The sequence below is a fragment of the Antechinus flavipes genome, chromosome 3, assembly GCF_016432865.1.
Source record: "Antechinus flavipes isolate AdamAnt ecotype Samford, QLD, Australia chromosome 3, AdamAnt_v2, whole genome shotgun sequence".
Lineage (NCBI taxonomy): Eukaryota > Metazoa > Chordata > Mammalia > Dasyuromorphia > Dasyuridae > Antechinus > Antechinus flavipes.
In genome coordinates, this window is record NC_067400.1 from 41,250,292 (window position 1) to 41,267,942 (window position 17,651).

At 36.4% G+C, this 17,651-nt stretch overlaps 1 long non-coding RNA gene across 1 annotated transcript in view; it reads right to left on the reverse strand.

The window, feature by feature from the left end:
• LOC127552929 (uncharacterized) overlaps window positions 1-10,714 on the reverse strand; it is a 34,522-nt gene extending 23,808 nt beyond the window's left edge. The window contains exon 1 of the long non-coding RNA XR_007951622.1: window positions 10,621-10,714. This is a non-coding gene — a long non-coding RNA (uncharacterized LOC127552929). The remainder of the gene's footprint in view (window positions 1-10,620) is intronic.
• Window positions 10,715-17,651: the final 6,937 nt, after the last annotated feature.

The following is a 17,651-nucleotide window of genomic DNA, read 5'->3' on the forward strand; positions in this document are numbered from 1 at the left end:
AACCCCCATTTATACTTTATTCTCTTCTTCTAACACTTCAGAATGATTTTCTTTGATTATTTCTTGTATTATTGTTTTAAGGTTTTTTTTTTTTTTTTGGTCATAGCTTTCAAGTAGTTCAATTATTCTTATGTTTTCTTGAACTGTTCTCTAGATCTGTTTTTTTTTTTTATGAGATGTTTTACATTCTCTTTTATTTTTTTCATTCTTTATATATATATATACACATATATATATATATATATATAATATATATATATACACACACACACACACACACACATATATATATATAAACTATTTCTTGGTTTCTTATAATTTCATTGGCTTCCTTTTGTGCAATTCTAATTTTCAAAGAGACTTTCTTAATTTTGTGCATTTTGTTCCCAAACTTTAATTCTTTTAAAAATAATTTTCTCATTCTCATTTCTTTCCCCATTTCTATCTACTACTCTTATTTGATTGTTAAAATACTTTTTTGTTTTTGCTTTAGTTCTTCTGAGAATTCTTATTGAACTTGTGACCTTATAGTTTTTTTCTTTTTGGCTTTGTTTTAAGCTTTTTTTCCATTGTTGTCTTCTGATTTTGTGTCATTATCTTCCCTGTCACCATAGTAGCTTTTATGATTTTGGTGGACATTTGCTCATTTTTTCAGCTTATTTTTTTACTTTTATCCTACTTCTGGACTTCTTCACATTCTTGACCTAGTTTGAGTTTGTGGGCTTGTCCCTGAATAAGTTTTCACAAACTACTTCTGGACTGTCACAATTGGCCTGCTGGGATGTTCTGCAGGTTCAGAGTAGATGAACTACTAACTCCCTCTTGGTTTTGGTCTCCTACTCTGGTTTATTCCATTCCACTGCAGGCTTATGCAGGACCTACACATTAGAACTAAGACATACCTGTGGCTCAAAGCCACGTATCTTTTACTCTGGAACTTGTTTGCTCCTTACACAGTTAAATCCCCTTTTCTTAATCATTTTGATAGAACACTTCTTTCCATTTTAGAAATGTGATCTGAAACTGGATAATGGGCTACAAGACTGCCAGATTGTACCTGAGTTAGTACAAGGCTCCCCTGAAAACTCTTTCTATCCTTATTCACTATTCACTTCCCTTACCACTCCCCACTCTGGAAGCTAGTTGCTTCCCATCACTGCTGCCACCATAATCCATTGCCTGTGCTACTTTTACCTGCTGCAGCTGTTATGATGTACTCCTGGCCACCTCCACCCCAGTAATTGCAGACTTTTCAGTTTATTTTTCTAAACTTCTTGGGACAGAAAAAATAACTAAATGACTTTCCTCAAAGCTTTCCCAATCGGAATTCAGCTTGGCACATTTTCTAGGTCATTGTGGAGGAGGTTTTTGGTGACCTAAGGCAAAATTGCTAACTCTGCTAACTCTGCGATTTGGACTCTGCCTTCCATATAAGTTTTGCCATGTTTCTCTGCATTTGTCATATTCATTGTTTCTTATAGCATGGTAAGATTTCATTACATTCATGTGCCACAATTTGTTGAACTGTTTCCCAGTTTACTGGCATATATTTTGCTTCCAATTCTTTACCGTAAAATGTATTGGCAAAAGTATTTCAGTGTTTTATTATTTCTGATTCCGTCAGATTGATTGTCTAGTCTGATTCATTGATCTATTTGACTGCTTATTTACAATAGCAAATTTTTTGAAGATTCTTTTTTATAATTACCTTGAGGTCTAGAAGTGCTGTTGAAATTTAGTTGTTTTTTAGCTATATCTGACTATTCATGACATGAAGTTGGATTTTTCTTGAGAAAGATACTAGATTAATTTGTCAGTTACTTCTCCAGCTAATTTTAAACATAAGGAAATTGAGGGAAACAGGGTTAAATGATTTGCCCAGGGTCACATGGCTATTAAGTATCTGAGGCCAGATTTGAAACTCAGAAATAGGATTTTTTTTTCTAACTCCAGGCAAAGTACTTTCTATTGCACCACCTTGCTATGCCTATGCTCTTTTAATTCCTACCTTTTTTCTCATTATTTCTCTTGATATTCTTGATTTTTTCTCCAAATATCCCTTTGATAGTTTGATTGGTAAAGCATTCAAAATATAAATGAACTTTTAACAGTTTTATCATTTTGATATTAGCATTGCCCAGACATAAACACTAAATATTCTGGAAGCTTTATAAGATTTTTTTTAATCTCCTTAAATATCTCTTTGTTTTGAACATATATAAATAGTGTACATTAGTAGATTTTTGAATATTTTATATACTTTGAAGCTAATATGAATATAATCTACATTTCTATTATTGTGTCTTGGATTTTATTATTATTATATAGAAATAATGATTTTTGTGGTTTTATCTTGTGGGGTACAACTTTGCTAAAACTATTAATTGTTTATTTAGTAACTTTGCTGTCCCTTCAGGTTTTATTAGTAATCTATTATGTCATCAGGAAATAGGAATAGTTTTACCCCCTCTTTAACTGTATTTATATCTTTAATTTTTCTTGTTAATGCTTGTCACTTCTTTAACTTTAGAATAGTTACATATCCAAGTTGTATCTTCACCTGAACAATGAGTGTCTCCTCAATGGGTTTTTAAATTCATCCCCATTATATTTCATAATTGTTAGATTTAGCCCAATGCTCTAGGCTGGAAGTGTCAAACTTGCTGAAAGCTGATAAATCTAAAGATACAATACAATATAGATAGTGTTAATTTGTAGCTTTCTAAATCAATATATTGCTGCAGGGATTAATATCTTTTTCTGTTTGGTATCACTGCTCTAGACAATGATAACTTTATTTTTGATATTCAATTATGTCATTCAACATGTTGGCTGCCCTGCCCAATACCCAAGTCACTGATGAAAAATATCGTGTAGCATGGTTTAAACACTGATCCTTCAGGCTAATCTAGTAGAAACCTGTTGATTTGATAATGATCTGTTAAATGACTATTCCTCGAGTCCAGCCATGGTACCTTTCCAAATCTATCGGTATAGATTTTTTTTTTTAATTTTACATCCCTTTTTATTTTACACAGACTAATACCAATCACTTTGCTTAGACTTAGGTACATCATAACTAAAGCTTTCTTCTTGGTTAGGATTCTTGTCAAAAAAGAAAATAAGCTTACTTTAACCTGACAATATTTATTTTCTTAATTCACGAAATCACAGAATTTGAGAATTGTATCTCAGTAGTCTCTAGTTTAATCTTTACATAAGGAATCTTTGCTCTAACATCCCCAGTTAGTAGCCATCCAATCTTTGCTTGAAGACCTCCAAAGATGGGGAAATTACAACTTCCAAAGGCAGGGCATTCTATTTTTGGACAGCTCCCTTGGTTTGGGAGTTTCATTTTTCCTGAAAGGAAACCTTTTCAAATTCTACCCATTTCAACTGGGTTCTTAATTCTGAGGCAAAAAAAGAGCAAGTCATTTCCTTTCTTCTCATGACAAGCCTTCAGATACTTGTGAAATGGACAAAGGACTGGCCTCCCCATCTCTCCTCCATAAGGGTCTCGGGCTCACAGAGAAATGTTTGCTCAGCTATATTCAAGGAAGTGTTTTGCACTACAAAGTGTCTGATCAACAATGAGGGGTATCTATTCTATAAGGATGGTGCCTGACAATGTTAGATAACTCTGATCTCTCTCAAAATAATCTATGTCAAACATCTGCCATTGTTAAGCCCCCATCTTTCCCCCTGTAAGCGGCAAGATGAGCCACTGTTTAACGTCAAATGTAACCGCAAGATTGAACCAGAATGCTTATAAACCTGTTTCTACTTCTGTTTGGGATGGAACTCTACCAGAAGTCCATACCAGCCGGTAAATAAATTCTCTCTAAATTATTAACACCTTGGTTGTCTTGAATTTTATTGCCTGGGCTATCTCACTTGGAGGTCCCACTGAGACAAGGCTTTGGCTCAGTCTGACGGCCAGTCCCTCTCCCTGGAGGGCAAAGGAGGTTATGGATCCTAGGGGGTGGCCACCGAGAGATCTTCCTTGGCCCCTAGTATCCAGTAATCTCTTTCTGCAGACTAGGAGAGTGAGACCCAAATTTTGAATTTGGTCCAAAATTGGCATAGAGCATCCTAAAAGCCAGTTCTGGTTAATAAGATTTTGAGGGGCCCCTGCAGCTGCCTGATCATTTTTGCAGCTGCCTGTCTGGTCTGGGGAGTACTCCTGTATCTGTAGCAAGTGGCTAAGCTGGATGCAGCACTAAATGGCCTTGCTGACCTCCACGGGATGCTGTTGAGACGGTCCTGGGTGTCTTAAGACACATCTGGTTCTGGATGCCAATTGGTGGAACTCTGAGTGTCCTAGATAATAAATCTGGACACATCTGGTATGTGTTCTGTGTTCTGTGTGACTTGTCTGTCTATTTTGTTGGTTGAAGAGCTCTGTTAAAAATTTTAAGAACAACATTGCAACTGTGCTTAGTATAAAATTGTGATTTCTAACTTTTAATCTGTCACACTAATTCATAAGCAAAAGCAACAGGACTTTAAAAAAATGTAAAAGGTGAAAATAGAGCTCTGCATGTGTCTCTGTGTGTATGTTTGTTTCCTTTGCATTTTGTTCTGTGTTAAAAGTTAGCAAGCTTGTAAGAGATAAGAATTCAGCCTCTATGTTGCAGGCTTAGAAAATATGAGGCTGAATTGTTTGAAGTAGAATTCATTTAGAGTAGTAATTCTTTCAAGAGTGGTTCAGGTAAGGAAAGAAGTCTTCTCTTTCTCTCTCTCTCTCTTTCTCTCTCTTTCTCTCTGTCTGTCTCTGGCTGACTGCAGCAGTCTTGTGGGGAAAAGGGAGAAAAGGGAGGGAAGGGAAGAAATAAAAATATACATTGAAAGGGATTTGAAAGTTTGGAAAGTTAAAAAAATAATATAGAAGAGCAGTGTGCTAACATTTAAAGAAAAGAAGTTTGAATAAAATATCTAGGCATTCTCTGTGAAGGCAGAGAAATGCACTAAATGGGCTTGGAAGTTTAGAGAATCTCGGTTTGGATTCTGGAAGGGAAGAATGTTTAAGGTGAAACAAACTTCCCCCCCTGGGGGCAGAGGGGTCCTAGAAAGAGCCCCTGGTCTGTTTTGCTGATTTAGTAGCTTTGTTAAGTTTTAAGAACAACGATTAAGAAATTTGGGAATTGGTTATTTGAAAATTTGTTTGTGACTTTAAACTTTTAATCTGTTGTACTAATTTGTAAGTAAATGGAATTTGGCTATTTTGAACTGACAGGAAAGTTTTTCTCTTAAAGCAGTTTTCAGAGCCTGCTAGAGTACAGGGCAATAAAACCTTATCTGATGGAAATTCAAGATAGGAGAAAACATTTGATTAGGAATATTGGGATGATGCTGAAATTGTGTGAAATATAATTTTGCTATTGCCTTTGAATGCTAGATTTGTTTATTCTGAGTATAAGATCTTGGAATTTGTTTGAATATTGATACCTTTATTACTAAAAAGAAAGGGAAAGAACAATAAAATTCAAACTTAGCCTGGGCTGGGCCATAAAAGCTGCCTGGACAAATAAGAAAGAGATGCTAATTGCTGTCAGACAACACTCAGATAGGAAAAAAAAAAAAAAACTTGTGAAAAGTTTGGTTTGATTCGGTTTATTTGTTAACATAAGTTACACTTTAAATCCAGCTCTGCTGGACATGTGTGGGTTTTGTGGAGTTTTGAGCTATTCACTATAGTGTTTTGAAGGAAAAAGGAAAGAGAAATGCAAGTGATTTAGGAAGGATTGATTTGTGGGAGCAATTAAAGGTTTGCATGGTTTTAGGAAGTAAGAGAAAGGTTTTTGGCAGCAGAAAGAAGAGGTGGCGGAGAGAGAAATGGGAGGAGGATCCTTTGTCTTCAAGGTAAAGATTCAACTCATCCACCCTCCACTGCTTTCTGCTACTTTAGCAATGGAGCTTCTAGTTGGGAAAGTTGTTGGAGATTGTTGGGAAACTGGTGGACTTGAGAGGAAACTTGATATTGGGAGAAAGTATATAAACTTATGGGCTAAATCTTGAAAAGGATTGCCATGTAGGAATTGAATGGGGAACCTGAGGGAAAGCTTCCAGAGCACCAGAGGTGCAGGAGTAGGGGAAGGGTGGGCACATGGAATCCTCTTCTCCCGTCACTCCTCTAAGTGTGTTCCAGCCAGTTTTCTTATCAAGTTACTGCCAGTGCAGCAAACTATGATTTAAAGGGACAGGCTTACTTTTAGGTTAATTGACTGAATATTTGTTTCTTGATACATAATGGTTTGAGGAATATGGTCATAAATGTGATCCATACTTTGGTAGGATTATTCCTAAAAGTTTAATTGCTATTTTTAAGAATCTTTCATATATTCTTATGTGGTATTTGGACATTCTGTATAAGTTTTAACTGATTGTATTGGGTCATCCTGAGGTTATCTAAAGGGCCTCTGTAAATAATAGTTTTTTTTTCCTTTGTCCTTTTGAAAATGTTTCTGTTATGGACAATATGCAATTTGTGATTTTTTTACCCCCTATGTATTGGGTATTTTAGAAGCAAACTGATTTGTATATATAATGTTCACTTATGAAACATCTACTTGGATATGATAATTGTTTAAGTTGTGAACTTATTGGGACAGATTTCTTACTGTTATCACTATAATCTTATGGTAAATATCTGTTTAGGATTTATCAGAAATTTGATTAATGGAATCTGTTATTGGAGGCAAAATTTCTTGGGCTTATAGCTAATTAGGTAATGCTATTTGGGAGTTTTAAGGCTCCACCCTCTGACAGTTAGTGGGACAATTGGTTGGAATAAAACTAGGCTAAAGCTATTTTATTCTGTATGCGTTGAAGGTTGAGTTTTGATTGCTTATGTTATGTTATAATTATGTTCTTGCAATTTTTCCTCCTGTGACTGATTTCGATGATCAGAACAATGGTCAATGGAAATTGTTAATGCAATTCAATTATGTCATACCTTGCTATTTTCAGTCTGATTATATGTAATCATTGTATCCTAAATGCTTGGGCAAATAAGTATTTAGCCTGGGTATTTGTATTTTTTTTTTAAGGTTTCTAAATGATAAGAGGACAATTAACAGAGGTTCTGTAAGATCTAACTGCAGTTGAGACTTGAGACTACAGCGTGTCCTGTAAAACAAACTCATCTCTTCACATAGGAAGCTGCTGGCCGATCTGTTTTGGCTTCCTTGTATTTTGCAGCAGTCTGGTGAACCAAGTCTTTCTATCTGAGACTGATCTAATTTGTTAAATTTGTGGGTTGTTGTTGTTTTTTTTTTTTTTTTTTTTTTTAGATTTTGATCAAATTGCAGACATTGGCTTGCTTCTGGGGTCTAGATCAGCTTTGATCAGCTTTGATTGTCTGCGCAGTATACCTACCCTCTACATGGAATGAGAGCCTCTGACCATTTCTCAGCCTGCAGCAGTTTTTAAATGTGACCATGGACTGGATTCTGCTTCTAGTGTACTTTGGATTGATATGAAGGACTTTGGGAATGGTTGATGACTGACTGTTAAACCTTGCCTGGGTCATCTATTACTGTATGTTTAAGATTTGGGATGGGATTTGTTAAACCTATGTAACTATTACTGTTATGTTTGAAGGATTTTTAGGAAATGCTACTGTACTAGTCTACTATGTATAGGGATTTTGATTCACTCTTAGGATTTATATATGGAATGGTCATTTGATAATTCCTTTTCATGAAAAAAAAAGGGGGGGGGAGGAAGAGATAGAACATTGGGGAAACTGGTATATTTTCCTCAAAATACCTGAAAGAATGGGAATCTCTAGCTCTTACTCACTTTGCCTTAGTCACTTCTGCACTTCCGCACTTCCTCCCCACTCTCTATTTTACTAGTTCAGATTGAATTTGTAAGTCTTTTAAATAGCCCTTTAAAATTTTTTTTTTATTATGCTTTAGCTTTGGAACCCCTTATTCTGTTAGAATCGCCCTGGCAGACTCAGTTCTTGGGCTTATTTTTTAGAAACAAACAAGAAAAGTTTTAGAAATCAGACACCTGTCCTGGTACTGGCAGTCTCTTTGATCTGTTTTTCTAGTCATGTAACCCCAGTTCATTAGTTAGTATTTCAGCAATCTCAAAGGACCTTGAAGTTTGATATGACGCATCTAAAAGTTTGGAGTTTGCCTGCCTCAATGGTTTAATTGTGCATAACCTGCTCTGCAATCTGATCCTTTCTGCAGCCCTATCTGTTCCTCTGGGTGGGGACAGGTGAAGCTACTCCAAGCCTCATCCTTTTCCTATGGAGAAGGTTGCTTCTTGAATGGGCTTTGAGCCCTTGAGCCCTGCTGCTCTGTAAACAGAGACTGAGTTAAGGGCACAAATGACTGCAGACCACTTAACTCACAGTGAACTGTCCATCTCAAACTGGATTCTCTGGCTGAGATGGTGCCCCAACTGTAGAGGACCTGACATGCTTGCAACAGGGAGCCTTTGTACTGCTGTTAACTCTACGGTTATCAGGGAGAGACTTGTCCTTGCATTTTTCTAGTTTTATTTAATGTTGGGTCACAGTTCTCTTTAATTGACTAATAGTTTCCCTAATTGGTTCTGCCTCAGTTTCCTTACACTGTTTTGTCTCAAGTTTCCTTAACTGTTCTGCCTCAGTCCCCTTAGTTGCAAAACCCTCCTCTGGTTCATTAAGAATGAGGGCCACTTGTTCTAAGGTTATAAACTGTTAATGTAAGACTCAAGATAATGGGGAGTTCAGACTTCCTGGCTCCTATCAGAAGGTCCAGTGTCTCCCATCATGCTGTCAGAACCAGATTGCTGTCACTCTCAATGTCTGACCCTGCTCCTGCCTTGGTCTAACCCACATTCACCACTGGATACTTTGAGAATAGAGTCCTGTCCAGTCAATCAAAACTTTCCAATTAATAGAATGTTGGGAGCTCTCTGACCTCTATCTTGCCTCAGTTTCTCTGGCCTTGCATTTGCCTTCTTAGCTCTCAGGTCGATGCAGACATTAGGACCCTAGAAGGTCTCCTTACTCATCTAGGAAAGTCAGTGGACTCCCTGGCAGAAGTTGGATTACAGAACTGCCGTGGGTTAGATACGCTGTTCATGAAGCAATGGGGACTATGTGTGGCACAGGGAGAGTCATGTTGTTTCTATGCAAATTGGTCCGGGGTCATTAGGGAATCGTTCGCCTCATTGTGTAAGCTGTTGGATTATCGGAAGGCCAGTTGTAAGGCTTCAATGTCCTGGTATCAGTTGCTCTATGACTGGTCCCCCTGGCTGACTACCCTCCTCTCGGGAGTTACAGGCTCAGTCCTCTTGTTCCTTTTCCTCCTCCTCATAGCTCCCTGTGTAATTAAGTGCCTCACCTCTTATGTTCAGGATTGCATACAGACCCTGAAACTTTTTGCTCTCCAGATGGCTTATTCCCATTGGCCTCAGATGAGTCACAACTATGAACATAAAAAGGGGGGAGTGAAATGGACAAAGGATTGGCTTCCCCTCCCCTCCTCCACAAGGGCCTCGGGCTCGTGGAGAAATGTTTGCTCAGCTAGATTAAAGGGGGTGTTTGCTCTTCAAAGTTCCTGATCAACAATGAGGGGTATCTATTCCATAAGGATGGCTAGTTGACAATGTTCGATAATCCTGATCTCTCTCAAAATAATCTATGTCAAACATTTGCCATTGTAAGCCCCCTATCTTTCCCTCTGTAAGTGGCAAGACAAGCCACTGTTTAACATCAAATGTTACTGTAAGATTGAACCAGAATACTTATAAACCTGTCCCTACTTCTGTTCCGGACAGAACCCTATGGAGAGGTCCATCCCAGCTGGTAAATAAACAGTCTCTAAATTACAAACACCTTGGTTGTCTTGAATTTTATTGCCTGGGCTATTTCACTTGAAGTCAGTTATCAAATTGTTACTGAGTCTTCTTTGCTCCAAGCAAACATATCCAGTTCTTTCAATCTATCTTCACACAATATGGATTCAAAGTCCTTTAGCCATTTTGATTGACTTGTTCTTGATAGTCTCTAATTTATCAATGTACTTCATAAACGATGGTGTCCCAACATGTAGACAATCCTCCAGGTGATGTCTGATGAAAGTGATAATCTTAATCTCAGCATTTCCTGAAGTCATACTCTTTGTAATTGCAGCCCACGATTCATTAGTTTTTTTTTTTTTTTGATGATCATTTCTCATTTCTGAGTCATACTGCAATCTCATTCCACTAAGAACTCCAGATCTTTCCCAGAACAAGTACAGAATGTTTCCTCCATTGTATATTTCTGAAATGTACTTTTTGTATCTACAATAAGAATTTACTTTTGTCCTTATTTAATTTCATTTTATTGAATTCATTTTAAGGCTCTAGTTAGTCAAGAACCTTTTGTATAGGAACTGAAATCCATATCTTTAGTTATCTTTCTGTTTTATCTGCAAAATTAATATTTATTTAATTTCTATCAGTTAATCTGTATTTATTAAGCTTCTATTGTATACTAGGTACATGTGTCAAGTCCTGGTGTCAAAAGAGAAAGATAAAAGACAGTCCTTGCTCTCCAATATTAAGGAAGAGACAACATTCAAAGAACTATGTAAAAACAAATAACATATAGTATAAATTGGAGATACTCACTAGAGGGAAGACATCAGCAACAAAAGGGATGAAGAAAGGCTTTCTGTAGAGGTTGGGGTTTTAGCTGAGACTAGAAGGAAGAAACCATGGAAGCTAAGGAGGTGGAGATGAAGAAGAAGAGCATTTGTAAGTAGTGAGGACAGCCAGTAAAAATGCCTGGAGCTAAGAGAATTCCTTAGGCAATAATTAGCAAGTAGGACAACGTTATTGGGTCATGTGAGGAGGAATATGATGCAAGAAGGCTAGCAAGGCAGGCAAGGGTCAGGTCATGAAGCAATTTGGGTATCTAATAGAAGCCTTCATCCTGGAAATAATAAGGAACAACACAGGAGCCTAGTGAATATGCGTGTATATGTGTGTGTGAAATATTGTCAAACTTGAATATGTGGAAAATCTTTTTGGCAACTGAATTGTCAAAGAAATGGAGTAAAAATGACTTCTGGCAGGCATATCTACCTGTGAGCTATTGCAGTAGCCCATATGTAAAGCCAGATAGAAGATGAGGGCCTTTTAATTCGTTGTTTTAGTGTCAGACAAGTTAAGGGTAGTATTTGAGAGATTTTGTGAAGGTGAAATTGACTGATCTCTGCTATTTTTTAAAAAGTCTTCATTCAAATAATTTTTTTAAATTAATGATTGATTTGATACTGAATATTTCATGGCCAAGCAAAAAAGCCCTGGGAATAGATCTACTGGAGACCTACTGAGCCATTGATTTTGAACTGTTAGTTATTACATTTTGAGCTCAACTATCTAAGCAAATCTGAAGCCACAAGGTTTCATTGGGGTATAATTTCCGAGTCCATCTTTGCACAACTAGCAGGAGACATTTACCATAAGGTTTGCTAAAAACTAGGTAAACTATATGCACAACCTTTCTCTCATTAACTAGTTAAAAATCCTATTAAAGAAGAACAAGAGTTGAGTCTGCCTCATCTGTTCTTGATGAAGTTGTAGAAGCTGTCTATAATTACCATTTCATTTTCTAAATTCCACTTGAATTTAGGGTCAGTGATCTAGTCGGAATAGCTCTAAGAAGAGATCTAGTCCAATATGCCTCTTATACAGATGTGGTAATTGAAGGTCAAGAATTTAAAGAGACTTTTCCCAACATCACCGTAAGCATCTGAAAGTGAAATCTGGCCCTGGGCCCTTTCTTTGCCTACAATCTCTGCTCTTTCCAAAGTCCCATTATTGCTTCTTCTGCATTCCCCAGTCCTTGGTTGTGAAATCACTTTTATAGCAGAAGTGCTAATGGCTTGGTTGTTTTTGATTAAGAATTAACACCAGATCATAATTGAAGCTGGGCAAGAGAAGCAGAAGGCAGAAAAACCTATTACAACGAAGAGAAAATTTCAATCAGTAACTTGTGGCAGCCAATAGGACCTGGCAGTCTGAAACTTTCATGGCACTCATTTGTTAAAGTAAACATTGATCAGGAGTTTCAAGCAAGGGAAAATTTGCCATTTATTATTAGGGATTTTAAGGAAGTAAGTTCCTTGTAATTATGGGTAAAAAATAAGTGACCTTTGAGATTATTTCTATCTAACTCTAAAATTCAATGAAAAATCAAAGAGAATTGAAACTCAGTTTCAGGAAATACATAAGGTAAGGGGAATAATCTAATGACCTGAAGAGATCAGATGACATTCTAATATATTGATCTATGGTTACAAAAGGAGGTGTTCCTAACAATGCTGATATCAACTACATGAGCCTCAGTAGGTATGTTTTCTACTAGAGAAGCTGAAAAGGTAGAAGGGAAACTCTTCACTCTTCTGACTCCTGAGAATGAAGTATTTCATGAAAGAAAGGAATGTATTCCTAGGACAAAGCAAAGAAGAAAAAGAACAGGTAGACAGGAGTTTCATATTTATGTCAGAAGGCTTGAGGGTAGAAGAATAATGATTCAGGAAGAAGGAAATAAGAAGTAACCATGGAACCTTTGGAGGTCTCAACCAATCTAATATTTTATAAGCTACTCAGTGTTGCAGTTATTGTTCTAAGACCTGGATAACTATACAAAGGCAAAAGTCACAGTTCCTTACCCTTCAGGAGCTTTCAGTATAGCTAAGGGGACAACTTGCATATCCATATACACAAACATATATATGTATATAATATGTAGTAAGTCAATAAACATTTATTAAAGACCTAAGGCATTGTGTTAATACAAAGGATACAATGAAAAGCAAAAACAAATAAGTTTAAAAAACTAGTTCCTATTTTCAAGGAGCTCAGGGTATAACAGGGAAAAAACAAGCCATCCAATAAATACAAATAAGCTACATACAGACTAAGCAGCAAATAATTAGTGGAGGAAAGGCACTAGAATTAGGAGGGAATGGGAACGGTTCTCTTATGAGATGAGATTTTAATTGGGACTTGAAGGAAGCCAGAAAAGCCAAGAGGCAGAAATGAGGAAAAAAAGAATTCAAGATAAGGTGGATAGCAAGAGAAAGTGCTCAGAGAAAAGAGATGGAATATCTTGTCAAAACAACTCAAAACCAGTGTAATTGGATTAAATAGCACATTGGGAGTAGGAAGGATAAAATATAAGAAGACTAGAAAGATGAGGGAGTTGATTGTAATTTTGCATACTAGAGAATTTTACAATATGGCTTTCAATCTTATCATTCAGGGGCAACTAGATGATGCAGTGGATTGAGCACTGACCCTGAAGTTAGGAGAACCTGTGTTCAAATTCAGCCTAATACACTTAACACTTTCTTAGCTGTGATACCTTAACTACCTCACTGAAAAAAGAAAGAAAAAGAAAAACCTAATTGTTTACTGACATTGCTGACAGACACTCTATCTACTATGCCACTGAGCTGCCCACTGAGACAAAGCATGTAAAAATTTCAGTTAATGCTAAAGTCTTATTTGAAATGCTATATAATGCTATATAATATTGATTGATAATATTATTCCTAAACAAAGGTGTCCAAAAATTAAGAGAAAGAAGGAATATCAAATAATTGAAGTTTGGAAGTCCAGGGAATCTCATTGTCAATCAATAATTTGAGGTGCTAGTCCTAATGTATAAGAAATGGTCCTAATAGAGAATAAATGTACCAAATAAATACCAAAATTTTAAAAAGCTTGTAATACAGGTTCAAGCTGACAATGGACATACAAATAACAGAACTATTAAATGGTGTGTTAGTAGATGTTGGATTTCCAGTTTCTGAAATGTTAATCTGCTTTATTCTTTTCAATTCAGGCAATATTGCTTGAATCTTTGCAATAATTGAGTCAGTCTGATCACACACAATGCCAACCTATCAGTCAATCCACATTTTATACCTAATGATAGACAATCAGAACACTGAAGACTAGCTGTTTAATAAGAACCAGAAAGGGAGTTCCATTGAAAAATGCATCCATGTATGCAGGAATGTGTTGACAAAAATTTAATCACAGGTTCTCTCAGAGGTAAATTGTATGCAGAATTCTTTGTTTTATTTGCCCTATTAGCATTTTTTCTGTAACTTTCTTTAGTCTAGACAATTAATAGAACAATAAATCAAGACCTGATTTGGAACTGGTTGTCAATTCTGGAAATTTAACAATAGGCTCTTGGGAGCCTGTTTGAGTCAACTCCAGACATAGTCCTACATGATTATCATCAGCCACATGAAGACAGCTTTAGAAATCTACCAGACCTTCCACCAAAAAGAGAGGAATAGTGAACTTGAGAGGACTTTTTTTTCTCCTACCCCTATCTGTATGTTCCCAGAGCTTAATACAATATCTGGCACATAGGTATTTAATAAATGCTTTGAATATTAGAATCCTGAAAGAAGAAATGATTTTTCCTTCTTTTTCTTGGTCTAAAATTATCATTAAATCATTAGTAATGCTGATATAAATAGTAAATTTGTATGTTTCAGTTTGCCTTGATAGTAATAATAACAAATATTATTAATAGTGAAAATTTTGAATTAAATTACTAGATAATAGGATTACATTGAATGAATTAAAAGATTCTTCTTTCCTTTAAGGAATCTGGCTATACTGCTATGTCAACCAGTAATACTTTCTGTCTCAAATATTTGCAGTGAGCCCTCTTCCAATTCCCAGTCCCTTCTTCTTGGGCTCCTAGCTCTTCCAAGCATCTCTTCATATCCTTTTGAAAGACTGGGCTAAGAGAACACCAGAACATACCTGCAACTCCTTAAGGCTCACACATACTGATTGGCTAACCACACACACATTGTCTGGGTCTCCTGTCACATATCCCTAAGCCTCTACTTATAAAATGTTTGGGGCCCTTTAAGACAGGTTGTTTGAAGGTGTTTTCTATTTCAACTGAGAAATTTTATTTATTCTTTTAAACAAAAATGTGCAGTGGAAATTGTAGTAGCCTGAGAAGCAGGTGGGAGCCAGGAAGAGATTTTAGCTCTGATACTATTAGGCTGTGTGGAATTGGGCAAGTCACGTCATCTTTTTTATTTTGGTCATCTGCAAAATGGGCATAATACTATTTGTGCTACTTTTTGTAAAATAAAAAAGTACATTATAAGCAGTGTATAAATGAGAGTGATGAATTTCTTCCTAAGCAGGAAATAATTCACACACACACACACACACACACACACACACACACACACACACACACACATATATTTAAGAGATTTAAAAAAGGAGTTGTCACCTTAAATACATGTTACTGCCTCCTAGTTATTGTTGTCATCCTCCAAGAGACAGAACATGCAAAGGAAATGCTCAATTATCTGAGAAGGTTGATGTTGGAATTGGATTCTAAACTCTGTCACAAGTGACCAGTGTAGCCTCTAGCAAATTTCTTTGCCTTTATTAAGGTTAAAAAAAAAAGTGAAGGGTCCAGGGTCACATAGCTAGGAAGTGGCCAAGGTGAAGATTTGCGGTCTAATTCCATGTCTAGGATGCAAGAGATGGAAAGGGATGTAATATAAACAAAGGCATTTTTTTTTTTTGGTATGGATAATCCCATTAATGTGAGCATTTCCTTCTGTGAGGCAGATTGTAGCCCTTTGGAATTCTTTTATCTTATAATACTCCAGGACTTCTCCCCCATTAGGTTTAAGGGTAGGGAGCATTTTTAACTTTTCTTTGTATCCCCAGCATTCATCACTGTACCTGACACAGAGTAGGAGCTTAATAAATGTTTATTGACTCACCACAAGTCAATACTTTACCACATGTCTGGGAAACTGCTTCTCCTGCCATTGCTGGGCTAAGCAATGGGACATGAAGTCTGTCTATAGTTTACCGTTTCCTCTTGCAAGGAATCTACCTTCTCAGAATGAGTGCAAAGTCATGTATTACAAATTTATGCAAGAGGTGGAAATACAGCAACATGTGAGATCCAACTAGGGAAGGCCATATAAACCAGCTGCAATTGGATAATCCTTATTTGTGTTATGAGATTATTAGCTAAGATTATCTGTTGCTCAATTTGGCATGGGCTCTTATTTTATCTCAGCTGGTACTCTGAGCTCTGAGAATGCCTCTGGCCAATCTTGGAGAGATAAATGAGGTCAAGATGTCCTGGATTTGCTGAATGCATCTAAAACTGTGTTTCCGATATTCTTCTTGCCTTCTAGTCCAGAACTTTAGCCATTGCATCATATTGAGCAACTTTTGATTAGCACTAATTAAGGGAATTTCCTCCATGGAAGCCCACTTTTGTCAGGAAAAGCTTGTGGAGCTATTCCAAAGTATGATGGAATACTCTCCTGGTGGAGAGAAGTCTGGGATAGATCCTGGATGAACATTCTTGGGAATGCTGTAGAGGAGATTTCTAGTAAGACTTGTGATTAGATTAATTGAACTACAAGAATGTTGGAGCAGAGGTTCTGAACATGGGTTCTATTACCTTTAAAAAAAATTGATAACGATAGGATTGGAGGGCAATTAGTAATCATAGCTGTGGAAAAAAATACAGCAAGTTTCTCTGATAAAGGCCTCATTTCTCAAATATATAGAGAACTGAGCCAATTTTTTAAAATAAAAGTCATTTATCAAATGATAAGTTGTCAAAGGATATAAGCAAGCAGTTTTCAGATGAAAATAGTAATTTAGAATATTATAAATCATTATTGATTAGAGAATTGCATATTAACAACTCTGATGTATCATCTCACACCTATCAGACTGGCTAAATGACAGAAAAAAGAAATGACAAATATTGGAGGAAATGTGGGAAAACTGATGGAGTGGTGAATTTATTCAACCATTCTGGAGAGTAATTTGGAATTATTCCCCAAAAGATACAACATTTTTGATCCAGCAATACCACAACTAGTTCTACATCTGCCTCCCCCAAAAGGAAATATTTATACAAGAAATTTATAGCAATGTCTTTTCTGGTGACAAAGAATTAGAAATTGAGGGAATGACCATCAATTGGGGAATAGTGAACAAATTGTGGTATATGATTATGAGGAAAGACTATTGTACAATAATAAATGTTGAGCAAAATACTCTCAGAAAAACCTGGAAAGACTTACATAGACTAATGTAAAGTGATATGAACAGAACCAGGAGAGCAATGTTCATGTAATAGCAATATTACATGATGATCAGTTATGAATAACTTAACTATTGTCAGCAATACAATGATCTAAGACAATTCCACAAGACTTAAAATGAAAAATGCTATCTATGCCTAGAGAAAGAAATGATCGAGTCTAAATGCAATTCTTGTATATTCTTTTTTAAAATAACTTTTTATTGACAGAATCCATGCCAGGGTAATTTTTTACAACATTATCCCTTGCACTCACTTCTGTTCCGATTTTTCCCCTCCCTCCCTCCACCCCCTCCCCCAGATGGCAAGCAGTCCTGTACATGTTAAATATATCATAGTATATCCTAGATACAGAAGGTAGAAATAATTCAGGAAGAAAAACAAAAATGCAAACAGTTTACATTCATTTCCCAGTGTTCTTTCTTTGGGTGTAGCTGCTTCTGTCCATCATTGATCAATTGAAACTGAGTTAGATCTCTTTGTCAAAGAAATCCACTTCTGATGTATATTCTTT